Source organism: Zea mays, chromosome 3 (genome assembly GCF_902167145.1).
Source record: "Zea mays cultivar B73 chromosome 3, Zm-B73-REFERENCE-NAM-5.0, whole genome shotgun sequence".
In the NCBI taxonomy this organism is placed as follows: Eukaryota; Viridiplantae; Streptophyta; class Magnoliopsida; order Poales; family Poaceae; genus Zea; species Zea mays.
The window spans coordinates 168,737,779-168,749,109 of NC_050098.1; positions in this window are offsets into that span (position 1 = coordinate 168,737,779).

Consider the following 11,331-nt stretch of genomic DNA (forward strand, 5'->3'; position numbering starts at 1 on the left):
AGAGTTACTTTTCACGGAAGGTGATGAGTGAGGTATCCGTATCCCGGAGGCGTAGGAGGCCCTCGGCTCGGTCAGCCTTGCCGCTTACGTGTACTCTTACTCGTCCGTAGGATTCTGCTAACGATGTAGTCAAGAAGGCCCGAAAAATCGTTTCGACAGAAGGGTTTCCGAGCATTAAGACTTGTTCGGTCAGCGGAATCGCTTATCCGAGCGTGAGTTACTTGTCGCAGAAGGTGATGAGTGAGGTATCCGTATCCCGGAGGCGTAGGAGTCCCTCGGCTCGGTCGGCCTTGGCTGCTTACGTGTACTCCGTCGTTTTCAGGATCCCACTTTCGAAGTAGTCAGAAAGCACGAAAGACGTTCTGGCGAAAGACTTTTTTCCGAGGAAAATTTTGACGCGGAGGGGGTTCCCCCCTTCTAGCCCCCGAGGGAGGGACGGGCTTTGCTGAGGCAAGGCTGACCCTTCCTTGATGGTTAGACTTTGTGTGTGAATGAGGTGTACGAACGACTTGAAAGCATCTTAAGGGTAGAAGCGACGTAGCTGTCGGATGTTCCAAGCGTTGCTGTAGACCTCGCCTTGACTGTTGGCCAACTTGTATGTCCCGGGCTTCAGAACCTTGGCGATGACGAACGGCCCTTCCCAGGGAGGCATGAGCTTGTGCCGCCCTCAAGCGTCTTGTCGCAGCCGAAGCACCAAGTCGCCCACCTGGAGGTCTCGGGACTGAACCCCTCGGGCGTGGTAGCGTCGCAGGGACTGCTGATACTGCGCCGAGTGTAGTAAGGCCATGTCCCGAGCCTCTTCCAGCTGGTCCAGTGAGTCTTCTTGGTTTGTCCGATTGCTTTGGTCGTCGTAGGCCCTCGCCCTCGGGGAACCGTATTCTAAATCTGTGGGCAAGATGGCCTCGGCCCCATAGACTAGAAAGAACGGTGTGAAGCCCATGGCTCGACTCGGTGTCGTCCTTAGGCTCCAGACCACCGAGGGGAGTTCCTTCATCCATCGCCTGCCGAACTTGTTGAGGTCGTTGTAGATCCTCGGCTTGAGTCCTTGTAGAATCATGTCGTTGGCACGTTCTACCTGCCCATTCGTCATGGGGTGAGCCACTGCGGCCCAGTCCACCCGGATGTGGTGATCCTCGCAGAAGTCCAGGAACTTTCTGCCGATGAACTGGGTGCCGTTGTCTGTGATGATGGAGTTCGGTACCCCAAAGCGATGGATGATGTTGGTGAAGAACGCCACTGCTTGTTCGGACCTGATTCTGCTTAGGGGTCGGACCTCGATCCACTTGGAGTATTTGTCGATGGCGACCAGCAGGTGCGTGTAGCCCCCGGGTGCCTTCTGCAAGGGACCAACGAGGTCCAGACCCCACACAGCAAACGGCCAGGTGATGGGTATCGTCTGCAGAGCCTGAGCGGGCAGGTGGGTCTGCCTTGCGTAGAATTGACACCCTTGGCAAGTGCGGACAATTCTAGTGGCGTCGGCCACCACGGTCGGCCAGTAGAAACCTTGTCGGAAAGCGTTTCCAACAAGGGCTCGAGGCGCTGCGTGGTGACCGCAAGCCCCCGAGTGTATTTCTTGTAAGAGCTGCTGGCCTTCGGCGATGGATATGCATCGTTGGAGGATGCCTGAGGGGCTGCGGTGGTAGAGCTCCTTCTCGTCCCCCAGCAAGACGAACGACTTGGCACGCCGCGCCAGTCGCCGAGCTTCGGCTCGGTCGAGGGGCAGCTCTCCTCGATGGAGATATTGCAGGTATGGGGTCTGCCAGTCTTGATTAGGTGGGACCCCATTCCGCTCTTCCTTGACGTGCAGTGCCTCACCCTCGGGGACCGACGGTGCCTCGGACTGAGCCGAGGGCGCCTCGGGCTAAGCCGAGGGTACCTCGGGCTGGGCCGAGGCCTCCTCGGGCTCGGGCGTGTCGTCGGTCTTGACTGAGGGTTGATGTAGGTCTCGGGAGAAGACGTCCAGGGGAACCGTTGTCCGCCCCGAGGCTATCTTAGCCAGCTCGTCCGCAGTCTCGTTGTATCGTCGGGCGATGTGGTTGAGCTCAAGCCCGTAGAACTTATCCTCCAGGCGCCGAACCTCATTGCAGTAGGCTTCCATCTTTGGGTCGCGGCAGTGGGAGTTCTTCATGACTTGGTCAATGACGAGCTGCGAGTCACCGCGAGCGTCGAGGCGTCGGACCCCTAGCTCGATGGCGATGCGCAACCCGTTGACCAGAGCCTTGTACGCGGCCACATTGTTGGACGCCGGGAAATGTAGGCGCAGCACGTAGCGTAGGTGCTTCCCGAGGGGCGAGATGAAGAGTAGGCCCGCGCCTGCCCCTGTCTTCATCAGCGACCCATCGAAAAACATGGTCTAGAGTTCCGGTTGGATCAGAGCCGTTGGGAGCTGGGTGTCGACCCATTCAGCCACAAAGTCCGCCAAGACTTGGGACTTGATGGCCTTCCGAGGGGCGAACGAGATTGTCTCGCCCATGATTTCCACCGCCCACTTTGCAATCCTACCCGAGGCCTCTCGGCACTGGATGATCTCCCCCAGGGGGAAGGATGACACCACAGTCACCGGATGAGACTCGAAGTAGTGTCGCAACTTCCGTCGCGTCAGAATCACCGCGTACAACAGCTTCTGAATCTGTGGGTAGCGGATCTTGGTCTCGGACAGTACCTCACTGATGAAGTAGACCGGCCTTTGGACGGGCAATGCATGCCCCTCTTCTCGTCTCTCAACCACGATCGCGGCGCTGACCACCTGAGTGGTAGCAGCGACGTAGATCAAGAGGGCTTCTCCGGCGGCGGGGGGCACCAAGACGGGCGCGTTCGTGAGGAGCACCTTCAGGTTCCCGAGGGCTTCCTCGGCCTCAGGGGTCCAAGTGAAGCACTCAGCCTTTCTTAAGAGGCGGTACAGAGGTAGGCCTCTTTCGCCGAGGCGTGAGATGAAGCGGCTCAGGGCCGCAAGGCATCCCATGACCCTCTGTACGCCTTTTAAGTCTTTGATGGGCCCCATGCTGGTGATGGCTGCGATTTTCTCCGGGTTGGCCTTGATGCCCCGCTCGGAGACGATGAACCCCAAGAGCATGCCTCGGGGGACTCCGAAGACGCACTTCTCGGGATTGAGTTTTATGCCTTTCGCCTTGAGACATCGGAATGTCGTTTCAAGGTCAGAAAGGAGGTCGGAGGCTTTCCTCGTCTTGACTACGATGTCATCGACGTAAGCCTCGACCGTTCGACCAATGTGTTCGCCGAACACGTGGTTCATGCACCTTTGGTACGTCGCACCCGCATTCCTCAAACCAAATGGCATAGTAACGTAGCAGTACATGCCAAAAGGTGTGATGAAAGAAGTCGCGAGCTGGTCGGACTCTTTCATCCTGATTTGGTGATACCCTGAGTAGGCATCGAGGAAAGACAGGGTTTCGCACCCAGCAGTGGAATCCACGATTTGATCGATGCGAGGCAGAGGATAGGGAACCTTCGGACATGCTTTGTTTAGACCAGGGTAGTCTACACACATCCGCCATTTCCCTCCCTTCTTTCTCACAAGCATAGGGTTGGCAAGCCATTCGGGATGGAATACCTCTTTGATGAACCCTGCGACCATCAGCTTGTGGATCTCCTCGCCTATGGCTCTGCGTATTTCTTCGTCGAATCGGCGCAGAGGCTGCTTTACGGGTTGGGCTCCAGCTCGGATGTCCAGCGAGTGCTCGGCAACTTCCCTCGTTATGCCAGGCATGTCCGAGGGACTCCACGCAAAGACTTCGGCGTTCGCGCGGAGAAAGTCGAAGAGCACTGCTTCCTATTTGGGGTCGAGCTCGGAGCCGATCCGGATCTGCTTGGAGGCGTTGTTGCTGGGGTCGAGAGGGACGGATTTGACCGTCTCCGCTGGCTCGAAGTTGCCGGCATGGCGCTTCACGTCTGGCGGCTCCTTGGAGAGGCTCTCCAGGTCGGCGATGAGGGCCTCGGATTCGGCGAGGGCCTTGGCGTACTCCACGCACTCCACGTCGCATTCATACGCGTGTCGGTACGTGGGGCCGACGATGATGACCCCGCTGGGGCCCGACATCTTGAGCTTGAGGTAGGTGTAGTTGGGGACGGCCATGAACTTGGCATAGCATGGCCTCCCCAGCACTGCGTGGTAGGTCCCTCGGAACCCGACCACCTCGAACGTGAGGGTTTCGCTTCGGAAGTTGGAGGGAGTCCCGAAGCAGACGGGCAGATCGAGTTGTCCGAGGGGCTGGACGCGCTTCCCGGGAATGATCCCGTGAAAAGGCGCCGCGCCTGCCCGGACCGAGGACAGATCGATCCGCAGGAGCCCGAGGGTCTCGGCGTAGATGATGTTGAGGCTGCTGCCTCCGTCCATGAAGACCTTGGTGAGCCTGACGTTGCCGATGACGGGGTCGACAACGAGCGGGTACTTCCCCGGGCTCGGCACGCAATCGGGATGGTCGCCCTGGTCGAAGGTGATGGGCTTGTCGGACCAGTCTAGGTAGACTGGTGCCGCCACCTTTACCGAGCAGACCTCCCGACGCTCTTGCTTGCGGTGCCGAGCCGAGGCGTTCGCCACTGGCCCACCGTAGATCATGAAGCAGTCGTGGACCTCGGGGAACTCCTCTGCCTTGTGATTGATAGTCGCCTAGAGGGGGGGTGAATAGGGCGAAACTGAAATTTACAAATATAAACACAACTACAAGCCGGGTTAGCGTTAGAAATATAATCGAGTCCGCGAGAGAGGGGCAAAACAAATCGCAAGCAAATAAGAGGTGTGACACGTGGATTTGTTTTACCGAGGTTCGGTTCTCGCAAACCTACTCCCCGTTGAGGAGGCCACAAAGGCCGGGTCTCTTTCAACCCTTCCCTCTCTCAAACGGTCCCTCGGACCGAGTGAGCTTTCTCTTCTCAATCACTTGGAACACAAGGTTCCTACAAGGATCACCACAAGATTGGTGTCTCTTGCCTCAATTACAAGTGAGTTTGATCGCAATGAAAGAATCAAGAAAGCACGATTGAAAAAAGCCAAGCGACAAGAGCGACAAATAACACACGGATCACTTTCTCTCTCAAGTCACTAATCACTAATGATCTCTTTTCTCAATTGTGAAACTTGGAGAGATGGAGGCTTTGAATGTGTCTTGGAATGGATTGCTAGCTCTTGTATTGAATGTTGAAGGTTGGAATGCTTGGATGTTGTGAATGGAGGTGGTTGGGGTTGTATTTATAGCCACCAACCACTTCCTAGCCGTTGCTCCATTCTGCCGACCGCGGACGGTTCGCCCGCCTGGCCCGGACGGTCCGCGCCTGTAGATCAACGGCTGAAAACGCAACGGTCAGCAGTAACGGCTATATCAACGGCTATATTGCATTTAATGCGACGTCAGATGTCAGATAAAGCCAGTCGCGGACGGTCCGGTCGTGCACCCCGGACGGTCCGCGAGGCCGCTATAATTCATTTTTCCGAACCCGTCACCTTCGGGTATTTCGGTTTCTCACCTACCGGACGGTCCGCCCCTGAGGCCGGACGGTCCGCGCGAGGGCTCAGACGGTCCGCTCTTTTCCTCCGGACGGTCCATAGTGCAGACTTGGATTTTTGCATTGGTTCTGTCCGAGTGTCATCCTTGTGTCGCGGACGGTCCGCCGCAAGGGCCCGGACGGTCCGCGCTTGGCCTGTTTTTCCAAATAGCTTCTCCTGTCCGGAATAATCTACGGTATTCCGGACAGTCGATTTAGTATAGTTGTAGATGAGCCTTTGGCACCTGTAGAGCATATAATCTAGAGCAAACTAGTTAGTCCAATTATTTGTGTTGGGCAATTCATCCACCAAAATCATTTAGGAACTAGGTGTAAGCCTAATTCCCTTTCAATCTCCCCCTTTTTGGTGATTGATGCCAACACAAACCAAAGCAAATATAGAAGTGCATAATTGAACTAGTTTGCATAATGTCAGTGCAAAGGTTGCTTGGAATTGAGCTGTTTCTTCTCTTGTTAACATTTTGGACCTCGCTTACACCACATGTTTTGTTTTTGCAAACTATTTTGTAAATCCTTTTCAAAGTTCTTTTGCAAATAGTGAAAGGTAATTTAATAAGATTTTGCAAAGCATTTTCAAGATTTGAAATTTTCTCCCCCTGTTTCAAAATGCTTTTCCTTTGACTAAACAAAACTCCCCCTAAATGAGATTCTCCTCTTAGTGTTCAAGAGGGTTTTGATATATCATTTTGAAATACTACTTTCTCCCCCTTTTGAACAAAATAGGAAAACCAATTGATAATATTCTTGGAAACACGAAGTTTTTTGAAATAAATTGGTGGTGGTGCGGTCCTTTTGCTTTGGGCTCTTACTTTCTCCCCCTTTGGCATGAATCGCCAAAAACGGAATCATTAGAGCCCTAGACATACTTTCTTCCCCTTTGGTCATAAATAAATGAGTTAAGATTATACCAAAGACGAAGTCCTTTTTCTTGGTGCTCATGCTTTCTCCCCCAAGGATGGAGAGTTGCTTGGAGTGACGGCGAAGAATGAGTTACGGAGTGGAAGCCTTTGTCTTCGCCGAAGACTCCAATTCCCTTTCAATATTCCTATGACTTGTTTGAAATTCACTTGAAAAACACATTAGTCATAGCATATGAAGGAGACATGATCAAAGGTATACAAATGAGCTATGTGTGCAATCTAAAAGAAATTGCGCGAATCAAGAATATTGAGCTCATGCCTAAGTTTGTTAAAAGATTGTTCATCAAGAGGCTTGGTAAAGATATCGGCTAATTGATCTTTAGTGTTAATGTAAGAAATCTCGATATCTCCCTTTTGTTGGTGATCCCTAAGAAAATGATACCGGATGGCTATGTGTTTAGTGTGGCTATGCTCGACGGGATTGTCGGCCATTTTGATTGCACTCTCATTATCACATAGCAAAGGGACTTTGGTTAATTTGTAACCGTAGTCCCGCAGGGTTTGCCTCATCCAAAGTAGTTGCGTGCAACAATGACCTGCGGCAATGTACTCGGCTTCAGCGGTGGAAAGAGCGACTGAATTTTGCTTCTTTGAAGCCCAAGACACCAAGGATCTTCCCAAGAACTGGCAAGTCCCCGATGTGCTCTTCCTATTGATTTTGCACCCCGCCCAATCGGCATCCAAATAACCAATCAAATCAAATGTGGATCCCCTAGGATACCAAAGCCCAAACTTAGGAGTATAAGCCAAATATCTCAAGATTCGTTTCACGGCCGTAAGGTGAGCTTCCTTAGGGTCGGCTTGGAATCTTGCACACATGCATACGGAAAGCATAATATCCGGTCGAGATGCACATAAATAGAGTAAAGAGCCTATCATCGACCGGTATACCTTTTGATCCACGGACTTTCCTCCCGTGTTGAGGTCGAGATGCCCATTGGTTCCCATGGGTGTCTTGATGGGCTTGGCATCCTTCATCCCAAACTTGTTTAGAATGTCTTGAGTGTACTTCGTTTGGCTAATGAAGGTGCCTTCTTGGAGTTGCTTCACTTGAAATCCTAAGAAATACTTCAACTCCCCCATCATAGACATCTCGAACTTTTGTGTCATGATCCTACTAAACTCTTCACATGTAGACTCGTTAGTAGACCCAAATATAATATCATCAACATAAATTTGGCATACAAACAAGTCATTTTCAAGAGTTTTAGTAAAGAGTGTAGGATCGGCCTTTCCGACTTTGAAGCCATTTGCAATATGGAAATCTCTAAGGCATTCATACCATGCTCTTGGGGCTTGCTTGAGCCCATGAAGCGCCTTAGAGAGCCTATAAACATGGTTAGGGTACTCACTGTCTTCAAAGCCGGGAGGTTGCTCAACATAGACCTCTTCCTTGATTGGTCCATTGAGGAAGGCACTTTTCACGTCCATTTGATAAAGCTTAAAGCCATGGTAAGTAGCATAGGCCAATAATATACGAATTGACTCAAGCGTAGCTACGGGTGCATAGGTTTCACCGAAATCCAAACCTTCGACTTGAGAGTATCCTTTGGCCACAAGTCGAGCTTTGTTCCTTGTCACCACACCATGCTCATCTTGCTTGTTGCGGAAGACCCATTTGGTTCCTACAACATTTTGATTAGGACGTGGAACTAAATGCCATACCTCATTCCTAGTGAAGTTGTTGAGCTCCTCTTGCATCGCCACCACCCAATCCGAATCTTGTAGTGCTTCCTCTACCCTGTGTGGTTCAATAGAGGAAACAAAAGAGTAATGCTCACAAAAATGTGCAACACGAGATCTAGTAGTTACCCCCTTATGAATGTCGCCGAGGATGGTGTCGACGGGGTGATCTCGTTGGATTGCTTGGTGGACTCTTGGGTGTGGCGGCCTTTGTTCTTCATCCTCCTTGTCTTGATCATTTACATCTCCCCCTTGATCTATGCTGTCATCTTGAGGTGGCTCATTTGATTGATCTTCTTCTTCATCAACTTGAGCTTCATCCTCATTTTGAGTTGGTGGAGATGCTTGCGTGGAGGAGGACGGTTGATCTTGTGTATTTGGAGGCTCTTCGGATTCCTTAGGACACATGTTGGGGCGAAGGCAAAGACGCCACCCCTCGCTCGAAGTCTTTCGCTGCAGTCGCTGGTCTGACAGAGACAAAAGCTTCCCCCAGCGCTTACAGGCTCACAACGCCAAATGGCGAGGACCTGGAGCACTCCTGGAACATCGACAACCTTCACAAATTTTTTGTTTGACTCATTAGGGCTGATTTCGCCCTTGTAATTTGCCAAAAACAATCTTGTACCGGCCCGCACTCTTTTCCTCCCGGGGGGTGAGGTTTTTAACGAGGCGGAGCCATGTAATATATGTGAGAAAAATCCCCCGCAAAAACATGTGTCGAAAAAAGACCACGACAACGGTCTTCGGCATTCGACCAATTCGAAGTCACCGCGAGGCTAAGCGCTAGCCACCCTCGCGTGCGACAAATCCGCGCAGAAGTCGCCTAAGGGTGCAGCCGGACCAGCACAACAAGTGCGAAAAAAACCGAAGTCTACCGCGAAGACTATCCGTGCAGAAGTCGCCTAAGGGTGCAGCCGGACCAGCACAACAAGTGCGAAAAAAAACCGAAGTCTACCGCGAAGACTATCCGTGCAGAAGTCGCCTAAGGGTGCAGCCGGACCAGCACAACAAGTGCGAAAAAAACCGAAGTCTACCGCGAAGACTATCCGTGCAGAAGTCGCCTAAGGGTGCAGCCGGACCAGCACAACAAGTGCGAAAAAAACCGAAGTCTACCGCGAAGACTATCCGTGCAGAAGTCGCCTAAGGGTGCAGCCGGACTAGCACAACAAGTGCGAAAAAACCGAAGTCTACCGCGAAGACTATCCGCGCAGAAGTCGCCTAAGGGTGCCGCCGGACTAGCACAACAAGTGCGAAAAAACCGAAGTCTACCGCGAAGACCATCCGCGCAGAAGTCGCCTAAGGGTGCAGCCGGACTAGCACAACAAGCGCGAAAAAACCGAAGTTCACCGCGAAGACTATCCGCGCAGAAGTCGCCTAAGGGCGCAACCGAACTAGTACAACAAAAGCAGAAACGACAGCATCAAACCATCCGCGCTAAGACCGACTATAATCACACCAGCATAGCATAACCAACCATACCAGACAAAGTACACAACGCCCTCGCAGGCACAGGCACGCGAGGGCACACAACTTCATCGTACAAGCCTTTATACATATAGAAGCGAGGGCGCCACACCCTACATCGGCTCAACCTTAGGAATAATTCCCATCTCTCTATAATTAAATAACATTATCCTAAGCTCCTCACCCGCAAAAAGACTTCGCAGTTCCCCTTCCCCTGTACTCGCGGCGGCCGGCAAAGACAACAATTCCTGCCGACCAGCCCTACTCACACGAAGCCGAGCCCCCTCCTCCGCGCTAACCCTACGCTTTGCAACCGCCCTTCGTCGTCGGCGCCCGGTGCTAGGGCCTGGCACGTCTGGCGCGTCCGCGGCGTGTGGCGAAGCCTCCGCCGCAGCCACGTCCAAGGCCGCAAAATAATCCAAGTCCTCCTCCGACGACTCCTCAGTCCACTCAACCGAGCTCCCAGAGTCAGTAAAATCAAAAAACTCAGATGTAGACCCACCATATTCATTACCACCTTCTGCGGTCGAAGCCGCCAAAAACTCAGTAGTAGCGGTTGCGTGCACAGGCCCAAAATCTTGAACCTGCGCAGCAACCAAAATTCAGCACAACATCCAAAATTCCCCAACCCTAAACACCCACTACGCCACCTGCGAAGGCCCTGACGCTGCGGGAGCCTCCGCCGTTGGCTCCGCCGCTACTTCCACCATTGCTTCCACCGCCACAGCCGCGGGATCTTCAACACTTGGCACAGCAGCTGCGGGGGCATCAGGGGCGCCTTCAGCCACCTTTGGGGGCAGGTCTTCGCCGGCCGCAGCAGATGTGGGGGCAGCCGTCGCGATCGCTGCGGTCTCCGGGGTCGGCTCCAGGGCGGCCCCAGTCACAGCCTCCGCAGGGGTCGGCTCCGGGTCTGGCAGCGCGCTGTTCAACGCCCCGAAGTCGTCCACCCGCTCGCCACGCGCCGCCTAAGACAAAACACACAAAATTCAGCAAACACACGCACAGCCCACATACAGCAAACGCCAAACAAACAACAACGTTACCTGAGCCCTCGCAATCTCGGCCCGCTCCCTGACCACCTCACGACCGTGCGGACCCCACATCCGGTCATAGAGGGCCCCGGCGGATTCCTTCACGACGGGGTCTTCGACCTTATAGACATCTCGTTCAAAATCTTCATCTGCCTGGTCGAAGACCTCGAAGTGCCGGCACCCTTCGCGGGAGAGTGCGTTCACCGCCCCCTCGCAGGTGACCAGGGAGGCGTACGACATAAACCCCCCCACGACAGCGGGGAGTTCCTGCAGCTCCTCCTACACCCATTCCAGACAGCGAAGCCCGGGCTCTCGGTCCGGCACCTCGAAGTCACCGATCCGCGCACCCAGCTCACGATATGTATCCATAAGCTGGGTGCGCGTCCGTTCGGCCTCCGCACGCATCGCGGCCTCGGCCCCCTTCGCGCGGCTCTCCAGGGCAGTGAGCCGCTCCTGCAGATGTCCGGCGAGCTCCTTGGCAATATTGCCTTCCGCCCGCGCCAGCTTGGCCTCCGCCTGCGCAGCCTGCTCTTTGGCGATGGCTTCATTGGCCTCCCTCCTCTCCCCCGCCAGCTGGCGCCGGAGGTCAGCCTTCTCCTTCTCCAGGGCGGCCACCTTGTCCGCCAGTTTACGGCACTTGCTGTCGGAGGCCGATTTTTCACGGACAGCGTCAGCATGTTGCGTCCGAAGTCTCTCGACTTCGGCAGACAAAG